The sequence below is a fragment of the Ambystoma mexicanum genome, chromosome 1q, assembly GCF_040938575.1.
Source record: "Ambystoma mexicanum isolate Mex_15411 chromosome 1q, UKY_AmexF1_1, whole genome shotgun sequence".
NCBI lineage: Eukaryota > Metazoa > Chordata > Amphibia > Caudata > Ambystomatidae > Ambystoma > Ambystoma mexicanum.
In genome coordinates this window covers 921,292,335-921,311,589 of record NC_090922.1, presented here as the reverse complement: position 1 = coordinate 921,311,589, position 19,255 = coordinate 921,292,335, and positions in this window count along the sequence as shown.

The window sequence follows — 19,255 nt, the reverse complement described above, 5'->3', positions numbered from 1 at the left end:
ACTATAATAAGCCAATGGTTTATGAACATGTCCTAATGTTGTTTTCTGTGTAAGCACTGCTGTCATGACTGCTTCATTTGAATGAGGGAATAAGTAAAGTTCTGCACTATAATTTGGATTCCCTAACAGAGGGGCTGTGCTGATCACCTTTCTTAGATCCTGAAATCCTTCAGTCATCTCTTCTGTTCATATTAGTTTATATTTAGCCATCTGTGCCTCTTTGAGCCCTTTTAAAAGTGGTTGAATATGTGTACTGTAATCAAAGACCCAGGCCCTGCAATTGTTGCATAGGCTAAAAATGGTTGCATTTGTGTCACTGTTTTTGGCTATTCAGTCCTCATAATAGCCTCTGCCCTTTCAGGGGTCACTTTTCTCCCTTTGTGTGTGATCAACTGCCCTATATAGAGTACTTCTTGACAATATTGAAACTTCTTTTTATCCACTGTATACCCTATCTCTGGCAATATAGTCATAAGCCTGACAGAGTCTTCTCTGCATCTTCTGTTTCACTGCACACTAAAATATCGTCATCATATTGAATTAAGGTACTTTCAAGTTGAACAGGAAGTCAAATCGTGTGAGTCTTCATGAAAGATAATTGAGAAAAATGCATTTTTTAAATCCACAACAGTGAGAACCTTGCTTTTGATGGGATATTACACACTATTGTGACAGGGTTCAGAACTAAAGGAAATTCTGCCTCAGCTATTTTAGGGTTCTCAAGTCATGGATAAATATCCATGACCCTCCGATTGATTTTTTGACAGTGTACAGGGCTGTGTTACATAGAGAATCGGATGGTACCAAAATACATTGCTTCTTTAAAGCAGATATGGGGCCTCATCACGACTTTGGCGGTAACCCTTAAATCCGGTGGCCGCGCTATTACTGCCAGATTTAAGGGTCTGCCAAATCAGGACTTCGGCGGATTTTGCCCCAGCTCTTAGCTGGGGGAAATCCGCCAAAAATGTGCGCTATTACCGCCGCCGGGAAATCCGCCGGCGGCAAGAGCGCACATTTTCCCCATTGAACCCAATGGGGAATGGGGCATTCCCAAATGGGCTCAATGGGGAATGGGGAATTACATTACTGCCAAAATCGTGATCCGGCGCTATTAGCGCTGGGGAGTTCGGCGGTAGGGCTAATACCGCCGGCGGTAATACCTCCGGCATTACCGCCAAAGTCGTGGTCAGGCCCATGGTTTCGAATATACTTTCATCTGCTTCTGTAGACATGGGATACGGTTTTGCACGTGGAAAAATTGCTCCCGATTTGAGCTTAATTTTTACTGCTCCTACTCCTTTCGATAGACCCACGTCATATAGATGTGTAGTCCATAGGATACTTGGCTCTTTTTCCAAAACTTCCTGAAAGAAAACTTTAATCCAATAAGTAAGATTTATGAAACATATTGGCTCCTCATATGAACAGTTATCCATAAATAGTTACTCGTGTCTGTTAACCTCTGTCCTTCATTGAGGGCTATCACCATTCTCCATCCCCTTTACTCACCGTCTGTCTCATGAAGCACCACCCTTTCTTCTCTTACTATTGCTGCTTCTAGTTCCAAAGGGATAATTTGCCCTTTCTGATTATCTAGAATCTCTGGTCTGAACAAAAATGTATCAGGTGTCCTCAAGAACTTGTCGATTAATTTAGTCAACAAAGATTTCTTCCTGTAAATGCTAGTATAAGCTCCCTCACATTTACATAATGGGTTCCTGGAGTGGAACACACTATTCCTTCATCAGTAAAAGATACCATCATGTTAAGTTTCATCATCAAGTCGGTCCCTAGTATAGTTACTGGCGTTTATTTACATTATGATAATGGCATACACATGTCATGCTCACCTATAGAAATTGGTAAATCATCTTTAAATGGAACTAAATGTGTTGCTCCAGAGAATCCCTGCACATACATGACGTCTGACATTGGATATTTTCCCTCACAGACACAGGAACAAGTTTCTCCAGTGTCTACAAGAAATTAAAATGTCTTGCCTCCTATTGTCACCTTGACCCTTGGTTCCTCTCTGGGGTTCCTGTGTTACAGATAGCACTGAACGCATCAGGTCCTTCTGTGGGCTGTCCTATTGTGGATATGATTTCATCTCCGTACCTGTGAAAGGATTTCCTCCCATCACAGTCATATTCCCTGATTTGGGTGTGGCTACTTGCTTGGCCCCCGTATCCATGAGCCATTGTGATGTACCATCAGTACCTGTTGCGTATGCATGGGTACTTGCTGTTTTTGCCCTTCTGGTGGCTGCATCTGCATTGGGACTTGTTGTCTCTGCTGTGCTTGTGGTGTATATATCTGCATGTGCGTGTGATCTTGGGCATAATATACTTGCAAATCTTTATTATACTGTAGAGCATATCTGATCCCCTCTTGGAGATTGCCAATTATGTTGCTGCATGCCTCCCCTACTTCTGCATGCTCTAGTTAAATGTTCTAATTTATTGCAGCTTCAACACTGTGGTGGCTGTCCGCCATTGCATTTTTCCCTTCCTTGAGGGTTTTGAAATCAACCTCATCCTCCTCATAGAGGTCCATTCCCTCTACCTCTCGGCATAAAATGATATCTGTTCTGATCCATGACATATTCCGCATTATTCTGTTGTGGCAACTGCACTGTTTGTGCCATCGGCCCCTCGATGTTTGTCAATACTGCTCCTTCTATGGCTTATTATGATAATTTTTTCTTACAAATTTGCCTCTTTCTGTTTTCTACCCTTTGCTTTCTCTCTGTATTTCTCCCTTAAGATTCTACAGTAGTGCACAATTGCCAATTTTATCTCTGGCAATGGCTTCGCTTCCATTCCTACCTATTTCTTTAGTTGACATTGCACTGGTTCTGGCAGCTCTTGACATTACATATGGCAAAATAATGCTACTGTTTTATCCAATGATTCATGTATTTCCAAATTCCATCTGTCCTGAATCTCCTGAATAAAGGCAATGGGTGTATTCAGTCTCTCCCTTTTTCCGAGTCATTATTGCCGCAATAGCCGATGTATCATGATATTGTACTCTCAGTGATCGCCATACATCTGCTCTACAATTATTAAATGGCGCTCCATGATGCACTGTGTTTTTTGCAGTGACTTTCAGATACCCTGCTCTTTTCCACACGTTGTCAGCTCTCTCCCCTAGGATGGCTGATAACAGGCCTTTAATGTCGCCTATGGCTAAAGTTGCTTGTGACGTTCTATTTTCTAGTTCAGAAATCCATTTTCCTGCACTGGAAGATAAACTTGGTAGTGTGCACTTTAATATATGGCCATGAAATATATTGTGGTCAACCCCCTCCTTTCTCTAATAGTGGGAATTGTGACAATCTTGGTTCATAGTCATACCAACCCACGCACATTGCTTTCCAAGCAGCATTATTCTCACTGGTTTGTCTCCGACCTGGCAATGCCCTTAACCTGCTTATATAAGGTGGGGATATGTCCCCCACACTACATGACCGTGCTTGTGGTAGTTCAATATATGGTGTTGGTTCTGGTGTCTTTTCTACAGAGTCTTCTAAATCTGATCATTTTACCCTTTTATCTATGCTCGATTCCCTTATAATCGGCGTGCGCCCTCTCTCTGTGCGCTTTCATTCTCCTCTCTTTCTTCATTTGACATCATTATGCCCCTGCTCATGTGGCTCTTATCTTCTACATTGTCAAGATCTAGCCTACTTAAGGACATTGTTCTATGATGGCCTGTCATGACGTCCCCTGATTTACATTTAGTTCCCTTTAATCAGGATTGTTCAATATTCTCTTGAGTCTCATGCCTTTCTCTGTCCCTCATTTGCCTATATAATTTCCTGAGCCTCTGCTCTATGTCTTCTGTATCTTGCCCACCAGCCCACGCAGATAGCAGCATTCCTTGCAACTCCCTTCGGGGCTGTTGTGACCCTTTTTCTTCTTCCATTCATTCTTGTGATTCTTATGGACTGTGCTTCTGTGGCATACATGTTTTATTTTATGTTTTTGTAACCCCCTACTCCTGTTCATTTCTTCCTCTCTTCTCCTTTATTCCCTTAACTCCCCTACCTCGCGCCTTTGTTGCAGCCTATTCACTTTCAATCTATGGGCATCTACCTCTGTTTGTTTCTCCTCTTCCAATCGCTCCTTTTCTTTTCTCTTCTCACACCTTTTCTGTTCCTCCCTCCGCTTATATTATTTGTCACGTTCTTCTTTGAATAGTCTCTCCTCTTCTTTCTCTTTCTCTCTTTTCTCTTGCTCCTCCCTTTCCTCTTTCCCATACTCCATCAATGCCCTTATCGTCCAGTTTGAGCAATATTTGTCCTCCATCCTTTCATTCTGTATTATTGTCACGCCCTTAACTGTATCGATTGTTCCCTTCTGCCTTTCTGCCTTTTCCTCTATCTCTGCCTGTTTATCTTGTTTTTCTTTTCTCTCATCACACTGTTTATCTTCATTACGTGCTGATATATTTTTGTGTTCTCTTTTCCTGCTCTCTTCTGTGTTGACTTCGGTGTTATAAGAAGAGGTTCATATATTGGATTAACAAACTCTGCTGCTGCCTTTAATTCCTTTAGCGGATAAAATCCCTTTACGTCAACTTTTACATCTTGCTTTTCAAGAGGTAAAATAGGGGCCAAAGGTATTACATCTTCTCCTTTATTCTGATTAAGCATCCACTCTCTCTCAACTGGATCATCTTTCTCACTCTGGTACATTTTCCAAAGCTCTAAAACTGACAAACTTTGTCCTAGCTTTTTTCCTTTCTAAGTGGCATGTAAGTATGTAATCATGTGACACAGTATCGGTTTTGATAATGAACCCTCAAGATGCCATGACATAAGTGCTTTACTAGTTGTGCCCTTGACCTATTTGGAATGATATTTGCTAATTTTAGTCTCTGCAATGTTCTGCATAGGTGTAAAAGTGGTGTGTTCTCCATGGTGGCAAGTCAATTCGGACACTAGTCTTCTCGCTCCTTCTTTTACACTTTCTAGCAATTATTTTTATATCGTTTTGGTTTTTTAGTATCTCCTAAGGTTCTCTTCTTTATTTGTATATCAATCTAAGTTTAACCTTCTGATTGACGTCAATCTTTTGTTTAAAACATGTAGCAAAAATCACTTGTATGTATTTATGCTGTAATTTTATATCCATGAGTTTAAGCATGCATAATGCTTTATAAAAACCTATTATACATCATTCACATGTGCACTTCAATTTATTCCTCTACGTACATCTTCCTTTACTATTCTTAATAAATGTATCTCATCTCTTATTGACTCCATCCTGGAGCTTAATACACGCCCTTCTTATTGGCTTTATGCTGCAGGAATCCCTTATCACTCCTATATGGAGTTATGGCATGTATTATTTCCGTCCCTCATGGGCCCATGACATCGAGGTATCCTTTTTTTCTCTAGAATCTCTACAAATGCAATTACTCTTTATATATATATATAAAGAGTATAAATATATATATATATATATATATTACATGGACGCGGTAGCGTCCATGTAGTTATGGTTAAGTTGGTGTTTCCATAGGAAATGTCATCAATGACATTTGTGATGTCATCTTTGATGTCCTTGGTATTAGTGTTAGCAGTGCACGGTGGCGCGAGTTATGGTTGCTTATCTTACCATAACTGCCGAATTTCAGGGGGTTTTCGGTTTTACTTTGAACCATAACGTCCCTTTAACAAAGTTTTTTTACTGAATTTGATAGGTTTTTAGTAGCGCAACTTAACCATAACGTCCCTTTTAACAACGTTTCTTCACTGAATATATATATATATATATATATATATATATATATATATTCAACACACCACAGCACAATACCTCTCCCTTTATTTTTTACTATATTTGATGGTGTACTCACATCTGCTTTTCAGCTCGAGTCCCTCAGCATCGACTCTCACACAACCAACCAGTTTGCCTTCAGTCAGCGGGTGCCTACAGGGACTGCACAGGAATTTTATCAAAGGGGGACCTGCAAAACTGGATCTTGATCAGGTGATTTTTTATGCTAATTCTCCGCAGGAAATTCTGCGATTGTATGGCTTGTGGTTGGACCTGACCAATGTCCAGGATCTGGATCTGGGCTTAGATCTTAGGTTGTTAGACCTGAACCATCCGCACAGCTACCAAATTTGCTTTAGCTCCCTGAGGCGTCTTCTTTGTGTTAGATGGAATTCCCAATAATTATCACAGACCAAATAATCGGACAGACCAAAGGAAGAGGGTAAAATACTGCTTTAATCTCAATGAAAGAAAGCAGAGAGAAATACAGCTATCAAGTAAATGCTCGATATATTCTCACCTAAGATTGCTTCCACAGAGTTTACATACTTTCACATAGGTCATCTATGACGGCATCCTACGTGGCATTTCATAAAAACTTAACACTGGGAAGGATTGGATTAGGGGAACATGTCTACTTATAGAATTATATAAATTTTAATATCTCATTGGCTGCCCGTTATCTGTAGGACACGCCGTGAGCTACTTCTACATACGTCACATACTGGTTATAGCACAGAATATGGCAGCAGGCAAATAACTGCAACATTGTATATGAAATTGCGTGGCAGGCCCTTTTAATTGGTTGGCAACCTTATCCAACCTTGGACTTTCGGATTGTCTTAGCAGCACGTGAACAGAATGAAACTTAGGTGTTCAAGCTGCATCAATGTATCCTTTGTTTTCACAATTAATCCATCGTATGTCATTGACCTGATCCATAGCCAATGTCCATCATTTATAGTTGACCTCATAGTCTGCTCACTGTTCTGCGACATTTGAGGTAGTGTGAGCACACCACTATATTAACTCGAAGCTCTAATGAATAACCCTTGTTTTGGGTTCTTCTTCACGTGTTAGGAGACCATGATTTTGTCCATTTAAGCCAATCAATTACTGTTATTTGATTTTATTAAACAGGGTGTTATTACCCCCTCTGGACTTTACAGAATTGCTCACATAGGCTTTTGTCTTTGTGGTTGTCCAATTTTTGGAAGCAGCAAATGTCGTTGCCCTCCTAATCTTAGCAGAAATATGCCTTGCGCACATGGTCTGTTCATTCAACTCCCCTTGTGCCTTGCACCCATCTCTCGAAATAGCCTCCTTGAATTCAAGGAAACGTACTCCCTTATTCTGCACATTCATTTTTTAATTGCAATCCTAGGTTTGCATTTTGAGGTATCTGGGTGGATTCTTTAACACAGGCCGTCGTCCATTTTCTTTCAATGGCCGTCCTAAACATTATATATACCTCTTTTTAGCATGTTTCTATATGCTTTATCTACTTTGCATTACCTCGTATTTACAGTTATTGGTCAACAAGTTACTTCATCTTCTTATTTGCATGATAACTTCATCTATAGGTACATGTTTCTCTTAGTGCATCTGTTACATCATCAGTTTTAAGTATTTTCATATCGGTTTGGCTTAGGCTTATATACCTTCTGCATGACATCATGTTACTGTCCCAAACCTTTTGTTTAGAGCTTGTCCATGATTCCCATAGCCGCATGCTGGCACTTCAGCAATGGAAATCCTTCTTTGTAACTTCCTTCCATTGCCTCAACGTGAGAGTGTCTTCTGAATGGCTGTCTGAGTGCATTTCATCTTTCGTACAATCGATGTGGTATGGACATGTCACATAAACCTATGCATGGATTCCTAACTGTAGCACTTCAACTGCTATTTCAATAGGATGGTGGTGAAGGGGCAGGGACTAGAGCAAGGGGTCCATGTCTGTATTCCCCATGTAACTTAGACCCAAAGTTACTTAAATTATGCAAAAAACAAAGAGGGTCCTGGGAGTCCAGACTTGTAACTCTTGCTCACTGTTCTTAGAGAGGCACAGCTCCACCTCACTGACGATGCCCAACCAGGCCGAAACACTGTTCTGGGGTTGCTGTTGGTACTCTTGTTCAGTAGAGAATTGCCTGATATTTCGTTTCTGGACTGCCCTTGGACATGATGAAGACTGATATGTAGTGGACATTTCTCTTCTGTGAAAGGATGGTGAGCTAAAGAGTCTGGTTGAAACTCTAACCCGTGATATAGGCTGGTAGAGAGACATTCCCAGGACCCCCTGTGTTTTTGCATATTAAGTAGCATTGGGTTTTCACCCCAAGTTACTAGGGTAATCCAGATGTGGAACCCTGGCTCACTGTTCTTAGAGAGGCTCAGCTCCACCTCACTTACCACGCCCAACCAGGCTGAAACACGTGTCTGGGGTTGCTGTTGCTATTCTTGTTCAGCAGTGAATTGCCTGACATTTTAGTGCTGGACTGCCCTTGGGCAGGACAAAGACTGATATGTAATGGACATTTCTCTTCAGTGAAAGGATGGTGAGCTAAAGACACTGGTTGAGACTGTAACCCAGGATATAGGCCGGTAAAGAGACACTCCCAGGAACCCACTTGTTTGTGCATATTAAGTAGCTTTCGGTTTTCACCCTAAGTTACTAGGATGATCCAGACGTGGAACCCTTGCTCACTGTTCTTAGAGAGGCACAGCTCCACCTCATTGACGAGGCCCAACCAGGCCAAAACACCTGTCTGGGGTTGCTGTTGGTACTCTTGTTCAGAAGAGAATTGCCTGACATTTCGGTACTCGACTGCCCTTGGACAGGACAAAGACTGATATGTAGTGGAAATGTGTCTTCTGTGAAATGATGGTGAGTTAAAGACTCTGGTTGAGACTCTAAACAGGGATATAGGCCAGTAGAGAGAGATTCCCAGGACCACCCTTGTTTGTTAAAATTAGAGTGGCATTCCATGGTGAGTGGGCAGTGTGCTGATTGTTTTATTTTCCATTTTAGCTACATACTGTGCGTTTTGAATAATATATTTTGTATTTAGAAACAAGAGAAGTGGGCATAGTAATCCCTTGCAGATTGATTAACAAAAGAAGCGTATGACATTGTCGATTATACAAGATTGTGCAAGTTGGTGAAGGGGGGATAAGAAAGAACATATTGCTTAGTTGAATAAGCAATATGGTTGTAGCGCAAAACATTAAAACAACAGGAATTAATCATCAATGGTGCCTAAAACAACCCAAACATGACCACTGCAAAGCACTGCTTCAAAAGTTACATATTTTTTCGAATAGACATGAAAAACAGCCTCTTGAAACAACCCTTTTCTGTCCATGAGGGTTTTTTTGTGCTGGCCCTCAGATGAAAATTGAAGCTCACTATAACTGGTCCAGCATACTAATGATATACGTTATCTGTTTTTATTTGCCATGTACTATTGGAACTGTGAGTACATTAATGAAAATTATCATCATCATCATCATACCATGTGTGGCGTCATGAGCACTGCATGGTGGCGGCCGAGTTAGGGTTGCTAAAGGAACCATAACTGGTACATTTCTGGTATATTTCTGCAGATATAATGTTTTCAGGTGAAAACACAGGATCTCTTCAACTAAAGATGTGTTAGTGAATTTCCATTAATTATTTTTACAGTATGCCAACCATAACTGTACATACAGATTTGTCAGTATTTTTTAAATGATACATCTTAATATACACACTGTGCCTTTGTCCTCTACTCTAGTAACCTCAAAGACACCCATTTTATTTACTGCCTGTGGCCTGAAGCACTTTAGTACTGGTTTTAAAATGAGAGAAACATACTGCTGCTATGTAGTGACCTTCCTTTAAAAGCAAATGACAGACGCGTCCAGTTACGGCTCTGACTAGAGCGGCTCAGAGTATTTTTATTGACTGAGGCCCATAAGATGCTAATTTGTTGAGAACCCCTCAGTTCCCTAAACCTAAAAAGGATATAAACACTTGGGTGATTCATGGAATAATTGTGCACTGAAATGTGTGCCACAAGCATGAAAAATGCAGCGCACATGTGCAAAATGCATGAATCCGCCCGCTACCGATTCATGGAAGGCCCTGTGCCTGGCTTACCTGGGACCTGCATGGAATCCGTGCGTGGCACACACGTCATTGCAACAACCTGAAAGCTGTGCGCGAGTCGCCCAGTGAAGGCACACAACGTCCAGCGCGCACACCTAAAAAGGGGGCGGAACAAGTGGAATGGGGAACAACGTGTGAAAATGTGGGCATAACAGGGTCATTACAGCAGCGAAATCCCCGCAACGCCCACACGTGCGCTAACAACACGTTTCCAGGGAATTGAACAGGGCAAACCCACGCATGACAAAAGACGTGCAAAGCCGGAAACACGTCCGCCACATGAAAGCAGGCAGAAGTGCCCCCCGCACAGCATAAAAGTGTGCGCAAACAACAAACAAGCATATACAACTACGATGAATGGCCCATTTCTCGCAGCAGTGATTATGGGACAGCGCAGGAGGAGGAGGATAGCCAGGCCATGAATTTTCTTACCCAGGACCAGCCTTTTTGGGATGCCTGATGACCAAGTCTATCGCAGGTATAGGTTTCCACCTCATATCATCCTAGACCTGGTCACTGAGTGGGAGGATGACCTCACATCACCCACCTTGTGCTCCCAAGCACTGAGCTCCTTGGAAAAGGTGCTCAATGTCCTGCATTTTTGACCACTTGGTCATTTCAGCAGACAACTGCCATAGTTGGGGGCATCTCACAGGCGACGCAGTCACACTGCCTACATTAGGTGTTGGCAATCATGACTGCACTCCCCTCAGTCCGCAGGCACATATATATGCCTAGAACACCCACAGAAAGGCAGGTCGTGGTCCAGTACTTTTTTGGGGTGGCACTCATCTCCAGAGTGCTTGGTGCCATTGAGTGCACCCATGTGGCCATATGTCCACCTACTGCCACTGAGCACATCTATCGCAACCGCAAGCACTGGCATTCCATCAATGTGCAGGTTGTATGTGATGCAAAGGGAATCATCACCTCTGTCTATGCAAACTATCCCGGGTCCACCCATGACAGCTCATATTCAGAATGTTAGCCCTACACCAGGACCTGGAAGCTGGGAGGCATGGCAACAAATGGCTCATTGTTGAGTACAAATGCCTGTGCACATGCATGCATGTCACATACACAGACAAATACACAAACCCAACTAATGACAACCATTATCACCCCCCCCCCCCAGGGGACAGTGCCTACCCTCTGAGCACCTACATGATGACGCCAATACGGAACCCCACCACACCACCCCAGGTAAGATATAACACAGCCCATATTGCAACCAGGGGCATAGTGGAGCGCACATTTGGAGTGCTCAAGTCACGTTAACGCTCCCTTCACTGCTCTGGTGGGCAGCTACTATATGCGCCCTCAGTCGTGTGCAGGATCATTGTGGCAGCATGTGTCCTGCACAACATTGCAACCTGGCAGGGCGTACCGGTGGACATGGTGGTGCCCCCACATCGCCAACCACACGCACAGCTGCTGCGCATGGGAGGGGAAAGGGCATGTGGCGAGGCAGCCCGTACCCAGGTTGTGGCCACATTCTTCACCTAAACTCCCCCCTGCGGAGTGCAAACAGGCCTGGTACATTCCAGGTGACAATCGATGATGACAAAGGGACAGTCAACTGTCACAACCTTAACACCCTGAGAATGTGTCCTTGGAATTGCAGCATTGTGTGCATCCCTAGCCACTTAAACAAACACAATCCCATGTGACCAAAAGGCACACATGCAAGCTACAGATTCCAACCCCCCATGCAAAACATCACATCCAAATGATGGTATGTCACGTAAACCTCCCCCAACCCCATGTCACCCACCCCACGCACCATGCCATGGCATGCAATGTGAAAACTACAATATAAATATCAACACACATGACACAACTGTCACAAAGTGCACCGTCACAAATGGAAACAGGCCACAGACAATCCCCTCAGACAGAGACTCTGAAGAAAAGAGTGAGCAAAAATATCCACCCTATACTAAAACTACGTGAATGCATGCCAACAAAGGTGTCAACACCAAAACCTCTAACCTTCGGTGGCATGCATTTCAGGGAAACCCAAAGAAGAAAAGAAAATGTAGGTGCAGCGGGGTTGCCCACCGCAACACCACACTCACTACACAATACAGTACAGTGAGTGGTGTCTGCAGCCTGGAAACCCCTGCAGCTGCATAAAAAACACAAGGAAAAAAATGAGCCTGCGGCGCCAGTTCACGATCACGAAGGTCAATGTGAACTTGTGCAGCAGGGACACAGCATGTCTCAGAAGGCAAGTAGTGCATGCGTGGGTGGATGTTTTGGTGGTGATGGGGTGGGGTGGGGGGTGTTTGCAGGGCTATTCAATGCATGTTAGTATGGGAAATGCATGAACCTTCAGTGTTGCGCACAATTCCCATGTGAACCACTTGGTTGTAGACACAAATGCAACAGAAACATATTTCCGATGCTGTGACACATCATAAGCAAAATCAACACAGGACTACCAATTTACCAGCATAACGTATCATGAACACAGGACCCAACAGTGACAATGTCAGACAGTGAAGAAACACCATAGAACAAGTCCCTCCATGTGAAATTGCCACCAAATGTCCCCCTACCATCATGAGAGTGCCTTCGACAGGTAAAATGGTCATGGGACCGCATACATCATTACGTGCATCAACAATGTATACAGTCAGGGCAATACATGAAAAATCTAAATGAATTCATGCACAGTCAACAATATACTCACCAAAATGCAGTCCAACCATGCACTGGAGAAACAATCATGAATCCCCACTAGGGGTGTATACACAAGTTTGACTTCAGACTGGCCACAGATAGGATGGAAGTCCAATGCCTCTGTGTAAGTTACTGTCACACGGTCACTTGCGAGCCCATGGAAAGGGGAAGCAGGAGTGGCATATGTGTCCGGACCCCAAGCCACAAACAGAAACAGGCAAGAAGCCTGTATGGGCCCCGCCGGAACACACAGTGGATGCCACATAGCACTGCACTGGGCCTCATTCCGGGTTTGGAGCTAACCATGGAGTAATTAGCTCCATGGTTGCCTCCGAAATCGTCCCAAATCCGGCATGGTGAATGGAGTAATTACCGGTCCATTCCAGGGTTGGAGGGACCGGTAATTCCCCATTCACCTTTTGCCCTTCCCCATTCCCATTTCTGCCCCATAGGGCTCAATGGAAATGGGGAAAGAGGTAATTACGGCACCGTAAATTACGGTACCGAAATTACCTCCGAAGTACCTTTGCGGGTCCCGTACTTTACTCCTGCTAAAAGCAGGAGGTAAGGAAGGACCCGCAAAGGAACCTCGGAATACAGAGGTAAGGGTTTACGGGCATCGGTACCCTTACCGGTGCCAGTAATTCCTTACCTCCAACCTCGGAATGACCCCCACTGTAACATAAATGCACAATAGACAAAAAATAAAAATGGGCAAAGTGGACCCGGGGTTGGGGGGCCACCCAGGAGGGGGGAGGTGCAGGGTACACCTCAACACCCAAATTCAATGCTGTTGAGACACAAAAAAAATCCTCTGTGGGCTCTTGGTCTTCACGTCCCGACCGGAGTGAGAGATACGTCGTCGTCATCCCCTGGTTGTACATCAGGAGGTGCGCGTGGCACAGGTGCCTGACCGCGCATAGCCCCAGCAAGCCCCTCGACGGCAGCAAGCATGTGGGCCTGGTGAGCCTGGTTCTGCAGGAATGTGGCACGGAGGTCGCCATGCAGCACCTCACGTGTAACACGGAGTTGATCCACCCACGTGTAAAACAGAGCTCTGCCAGCGAGGCCTCACGTGACAGATGGACCTCCTCCCGGCTTGCATGGAATTCAGCCGAGATGGTGTGTTCCAGCTGCTGCATCCTCTTTTGTGCCCGTGTCCCTTGGCTCATAATGAGTACAGCAAGAGTACTTCTGAGTGCCTACCCACCAGTTCAGCCCAGCGGGCCCTGTTGGAGACCGCCGTGCCCAGCCTGAGTGAGCAGCATGTGGACTGCGTTGCCTGCTGCTGGAGCTCCACCTGCCTATCAGGGGGGAGAATGGAATCAGCCACACGTTCCATACCTTGAGCAAACATCTCAACGACACCCCCCTGTTGCTGTGCTATGGCATACATGGATTACTCCCACTCAGTGTTCCCAGGTGGCACATGGCCACCACGTTGCCAGACACCACACCTCTTGGGCCCAAGGAGACGTGGACCTTGCTGTGGTGGCACTTCCTGTGGCTGCAGGACTGCATTCCTCTGTCGAACAGGAGCAGCTGGTGTGGAGGGTGACCCTGCACCCCGTAACCACCACAGGTGGACATTCCAACACTGATAGGCCCCTTGAGGGCTCATCCCCCACTGCAGGTGTGGTGGACCGAACAGCGTCTACTGCAGAATCAACCACTGTCGACGGACCGGATTGAAGAGCATCCGATTCACCATCAGAGTCAAAGAGATCCTCAGAGCCATACCCAGAGGCAGGCCTGGACAGGATGGGCTGGAGCACCAATGGATGTTTCTCGGCCTACCACCCCACGACCACCACTGGTGCATGGTTGTTGACCTGAACACCCCACACTGTCTGCTATCTCCTCCTCCTCTCCTCCTCTTCTCCTTACATCTATGCATGCAGAAGCCACAAAAACAGTAGCCTAGAGGCAGGGTGGCTGTAACAGAGGGAGGCCTGGGCTCGACACAGACAAGGACACCCTAAACATGTGCGTGATGAGGAAGTGACCTTGAGTGAGCATGATATGGATGACCAAATAGCATGAGACGGATAAAATATCGAAGATGTAGTACAATGATTGCCTGCCACAGACCCAGAGGGGCTTGCAGGGAATGCACATGGTCCATGATTGAACACTCATGTCCACTCTGAGCCTGTGCCATCTGCACAGTCCAAGTGAGACACCCTGCATCAAGGACAAAGGAAGTACCCCACAGTACAGGTTTGGCAGGGTTGAAGAGGGAAGTGTGAATGTACACAGGAATGGGGAACAGGCCATTGCAATAGTCCAACACAGAAATCACCGGCAACATGGAGACAGTGAGCTGCAGGGTGGTGGAGAGGTAAGGAAGCATGCTGGTAAGGAGGTGCAGCTTGCAGGGTGACCTCACATAGCTGTCACTCATGTGACGACATAGGCCAAGTGTTGAGTGGAAGTACACCACAGTCTATATGCTAACATGTCAGTGAGCTTGAACATGGACAGGAGAGGCCGCTGAGTGAATAGCATGTCAGTAGGGTGCATGTGTGCTGATGAGGACTGCCCGGTGTGCAGCACATGGCCTGCATGCAGACTGCATCACTACAAGCACGCACCAGTCAAGCATTGCATGTGTCACACATGGCACTCATGAATACATAGCCTGAACTGGCAGTCAATCACAACACATCACACAAGCTACACACACATGGGCTGGACACACAAGCATCAACACTCACTGGACGTTGCATCATAATCCGGCATCTCTCCCCCTCCCTTGACCTGTCCTTGATCGATGAACTCCACAGTGATGGCCTCATCCAGAGTGATTTCATCCTCCTTTGGTGGTGGCCCGCTGCCAGTCACCAAAGTCAGGGAGTAATAAGAGGGCCATTTTTGTTTTGCACAGCGTCAGAGGTCAGTCCAATGCTTGTAGCAATCCTGAGCTGTGCACCTCTGATATCCCATGGCACTGACACTATCAGCAATGAACTGTCAGTGGGCCTGATGCTGGGCAAGCGTAGTATAGCAACCTGAGCCCACCAGCATATCGCGGTTGTGTGCCGACACGTAGTCCACAAGGAAGTCCAGTTCCTGTTTATTGATAGGCTTCTTCCTTGCCGTGCCGGAAGCTGGAGCCATGTCTGGGATCCAGCCTCTAGTGCAAAATCACACTTCCTCCTCTTGGCCGGTTGTGCGGACCCTGAGTGGCTAATACCGCTCTGGTCAGTAGGGGCAGTGGCGATCTTGGACTGGCGAATGGGAGTAGTAATAGGCATGAGGACGGAAGGCCTGGATTGTGTAATTGGTTGTTGGGTGCTGTTGCCAGGACCCAGTGGCACAACTGCCTCAATGCCAATGACTGTGACCAACAAAGTCCTGGCTGGCAGACTCACTGCTGGGGTGGTGTTGGTTGCAACTGCCCCTGCAGCTCCCACCACCTGGCTGGTCGGAGCAGCAAATGTCACCACTGCCCCAGATACATGTCCCTTGCTCACAGCTACCTTAGGCACATGTGGCTTGGCCTTCCCCACCTGAAAATCTGCCTGGGAGTCCTTCTATGCCAAGGCAGCGTGTGCTGACTGACCACAAGCATGGATGGTGGTTGCCGCAGCTGCACCTGCAGCTTCCACTACCTGGTGGCCCGTGCCAGCAGATGACACTGGCTGTGGGGTCAGATGCGCGCCGGGGATGACTGCAGCAGCAGCATCTCCCTGAGCCACTGGGGGTGTGGCATGGCTGTCCCAGCATGTGGCTGGATATCCTGCCCCTGCGGAACAGCCTGGCAATGTTCCCCTCTGCGTCTCCCTTGGCCTCCCTGGACTCCCTGGACTCCCTGGCCACACTGGCCATGTGCCCCACCACTCCCAGCCTTGGGAGGTCGCCTAGCTTTGCTGCCCTTCCCTTTTGGTGGCCTCCCAACCATGGCACAGATGGACTATTGCCAAGGAGAGGGGCACACAACAATTGTCCAGGGCAATTGGGGTGAAGGGGGCAGGGTATGTGATGTTAGACGCACCCCTGTGCTCCTGCGAGGCTGTATGTGACCCATGGTGAATAAAGACGGGTCACGCAATGCTCAGGCACCCCAAAAATTGATAATAAACGTGCACGCAACCACCGGTAGCCCATGTGCGTGGAATAAACCTCCAGCAGTATGCTGTGGCACCCAGGGACACAAAAAAAGCATACGCGTGGAATACACAGGCTACTCTGATCTCGAAAATGGGGTACGCGACACACAAGGGGAACCACAGTGGAAATAAAAGCATGCGCGACTCTCTGCCTTGCGTGGAAAAGAAAAACACACGTGCGTGTGCGTGTAGGCAACTCCCCCGCCAAAACAAGAAGTACGAACTTAAGCGCTGTGAAGATGTTGTGTGTGAACCCACAAGTAGTAGAAAAAAATGCGTCGGACTCCACGAAAATCACGTACAGTGAACTGCTGTGCCTCGCGGACCTTAAACCCCTGCCGAAGGCAACTCCCGCGTGCATCACGTCACTTACGCGCTTATGCGCTAACGGCCTTTCCTCAAATTACACGCTCAAGTGCTGTTTTTTCACATGCTGACTTAGTCTGCATCAAGCTGGCCAAGCGACAACATATGGAAGACCACGCTCCTGCCCAGAAGGCCATTTACCTGTCCCCTAGAGCCCTGAGCAGCCTCTTATGAGCCATCTGCTTCTGCCAGCCTGCCACAGCGGAGAGCGAAGAAGAGGGCGGAGACAGCACTGTGGAGCAAAGCGGTGGGGATGCCCCCACCGACCGGAGACGCAAGGCCCAGTCACTCTCCCAGGTTATGCCATCTTCCGTGAGCGTGGGGACTGGTGCTGTGTCCGCCACTATGACCGCAGCTGTCAAGAGGAGGTCCAAGAGGCCAAGGTTGGAAGTGGGCTCCTCAGCAGCGGAAGGGGCAGGTGAGCCGCCACAGGGGCAGGACAATGCGGAAGATGGTGCGGAGGCATCCAGGTTAGTGGTGGGTGAGGAGGAGGAGGAGGCCATATTAGAGCCACACATGGGGCCTGGTGGGGTCGATTCCACTGATGCAAGTTGTGCAGTCTAGGGGCAGGGGAAAGAGGCAGCACAGGTCGCTGCGGAGGTGCCTGGCATAATCCTGTCCCTGATTCTGCGACTGCATCACTCTGCAGCGACAGGGATGCCTCAGTTCAGGCTCATCCACAGGTAGAGAAAGTGTTCACATCAACTGACCTTCCTCTACCTGCAGAACAGGCAATCCGTGACACGGTTGAGCCCGTCTTAGTCGGTGTTGTGATACACACATGCGTGATTCATGATGATATGCGTGATTCCAGGCAGGACAACGCACATCATCACAGCTGCCTGCGGGGCCTGTGTGCCACCCTGAACTGTCTAGGATGGCTCATTGTCATAGGGTTCCTCATGTGCTGGCAGCTCTTGCGACCCTCTTCTCCTCTGCACCGACTATGCGCCAGTCGGCCTCCATGCCGTCTTCTGGCCCAGTTGCCACCAGGGCACCCTACGGACCTGCTTCATCCACTATGTCCTGGCTGGTGGAGATCACATCCCTGCCACAGTCGGGAGTCGGAGGTTCAGCAGAGGTGGTCACCCCAGAAACAGGAGCCCTGGCAATGGAGGTTGTGCAGGCACCTTCCATCAGGGCACATCCATGATGGTCCCGGGGGTTGTCAGCGTCCCGCTGGCAGTCGTGGTAGCACAGGCAGATGACATCAAGGCAGCAGCAGCAGGCTTGACGTAGGAGGCGTCCAGACTCAGGGCCTGCAACATTACTGGTGCAGGCATCGGCCGAAGGGTAGAAGGACCCTGGACAAAGTGTGTCTTCCGTGAGGCAGCGGATGGGCCAACAAATGGATGCAGAGCGGCGGTGACCAGAGAGGGCACGACTCACCATGGTCAGGGCGGAGAACTCCATGTGGCGGGCATTGTGGTGGGCTCAGTTCCACGAGGAGACTCGCAGGGAGTTGGTGGAGAGAATGGCGGCATCCCTGCGAGCCCTCGAGGATAGGGCACAGTCCTGCCTCCAGGCCATAGACACAGAGTTCGATGATTCCCTGGCCAAAGAACTTAACAACAAGAGTGAACCATAGGACTAGCCCGCCGCCATTGTAAATAGTTACTTAGTGTTAGGTTTCCTTTGCTTTTATTCTTTTTGTTTGGAGGACCCAGACATTGCTCCACTCTTTTGTGTATAGTTGTTTTTTGTAGGTTGTTTGTTTGACCAATCTGTTTTTTGGGAACATGGACCCTTCTTCATTTATTGTAAATAGTTGGACATTTTGTGGATTATTCTTTTTTTTTTATTGCCCATGGAGTAATGGTTTTTCCTTGTTTATTTTTGAAATTCCTGGACTGAGTACATTGTTTTGGGCAAAGGCTTTTTCATGATTTGTTTATCTTTTTTGGTGTTTCATTTATTTAGAATGTGGCATTTTGATTTATTTACGTTCATTTCATTTGCATACACATTTTGTATTTGTGTTTCGTGTATTTTCATTTTTTACAACACATTTCCATATCTTCGAATCTGAGTGTTGTCTGCTCACACTTATTTGTTGCATGTGTCAATCGCCACTGGCTCAGGCATGTGTCACTGCTGTGTGGCTATGTTGGACATTTATTTGCATGCATGCATGCAGGTGTGCTTCTGGG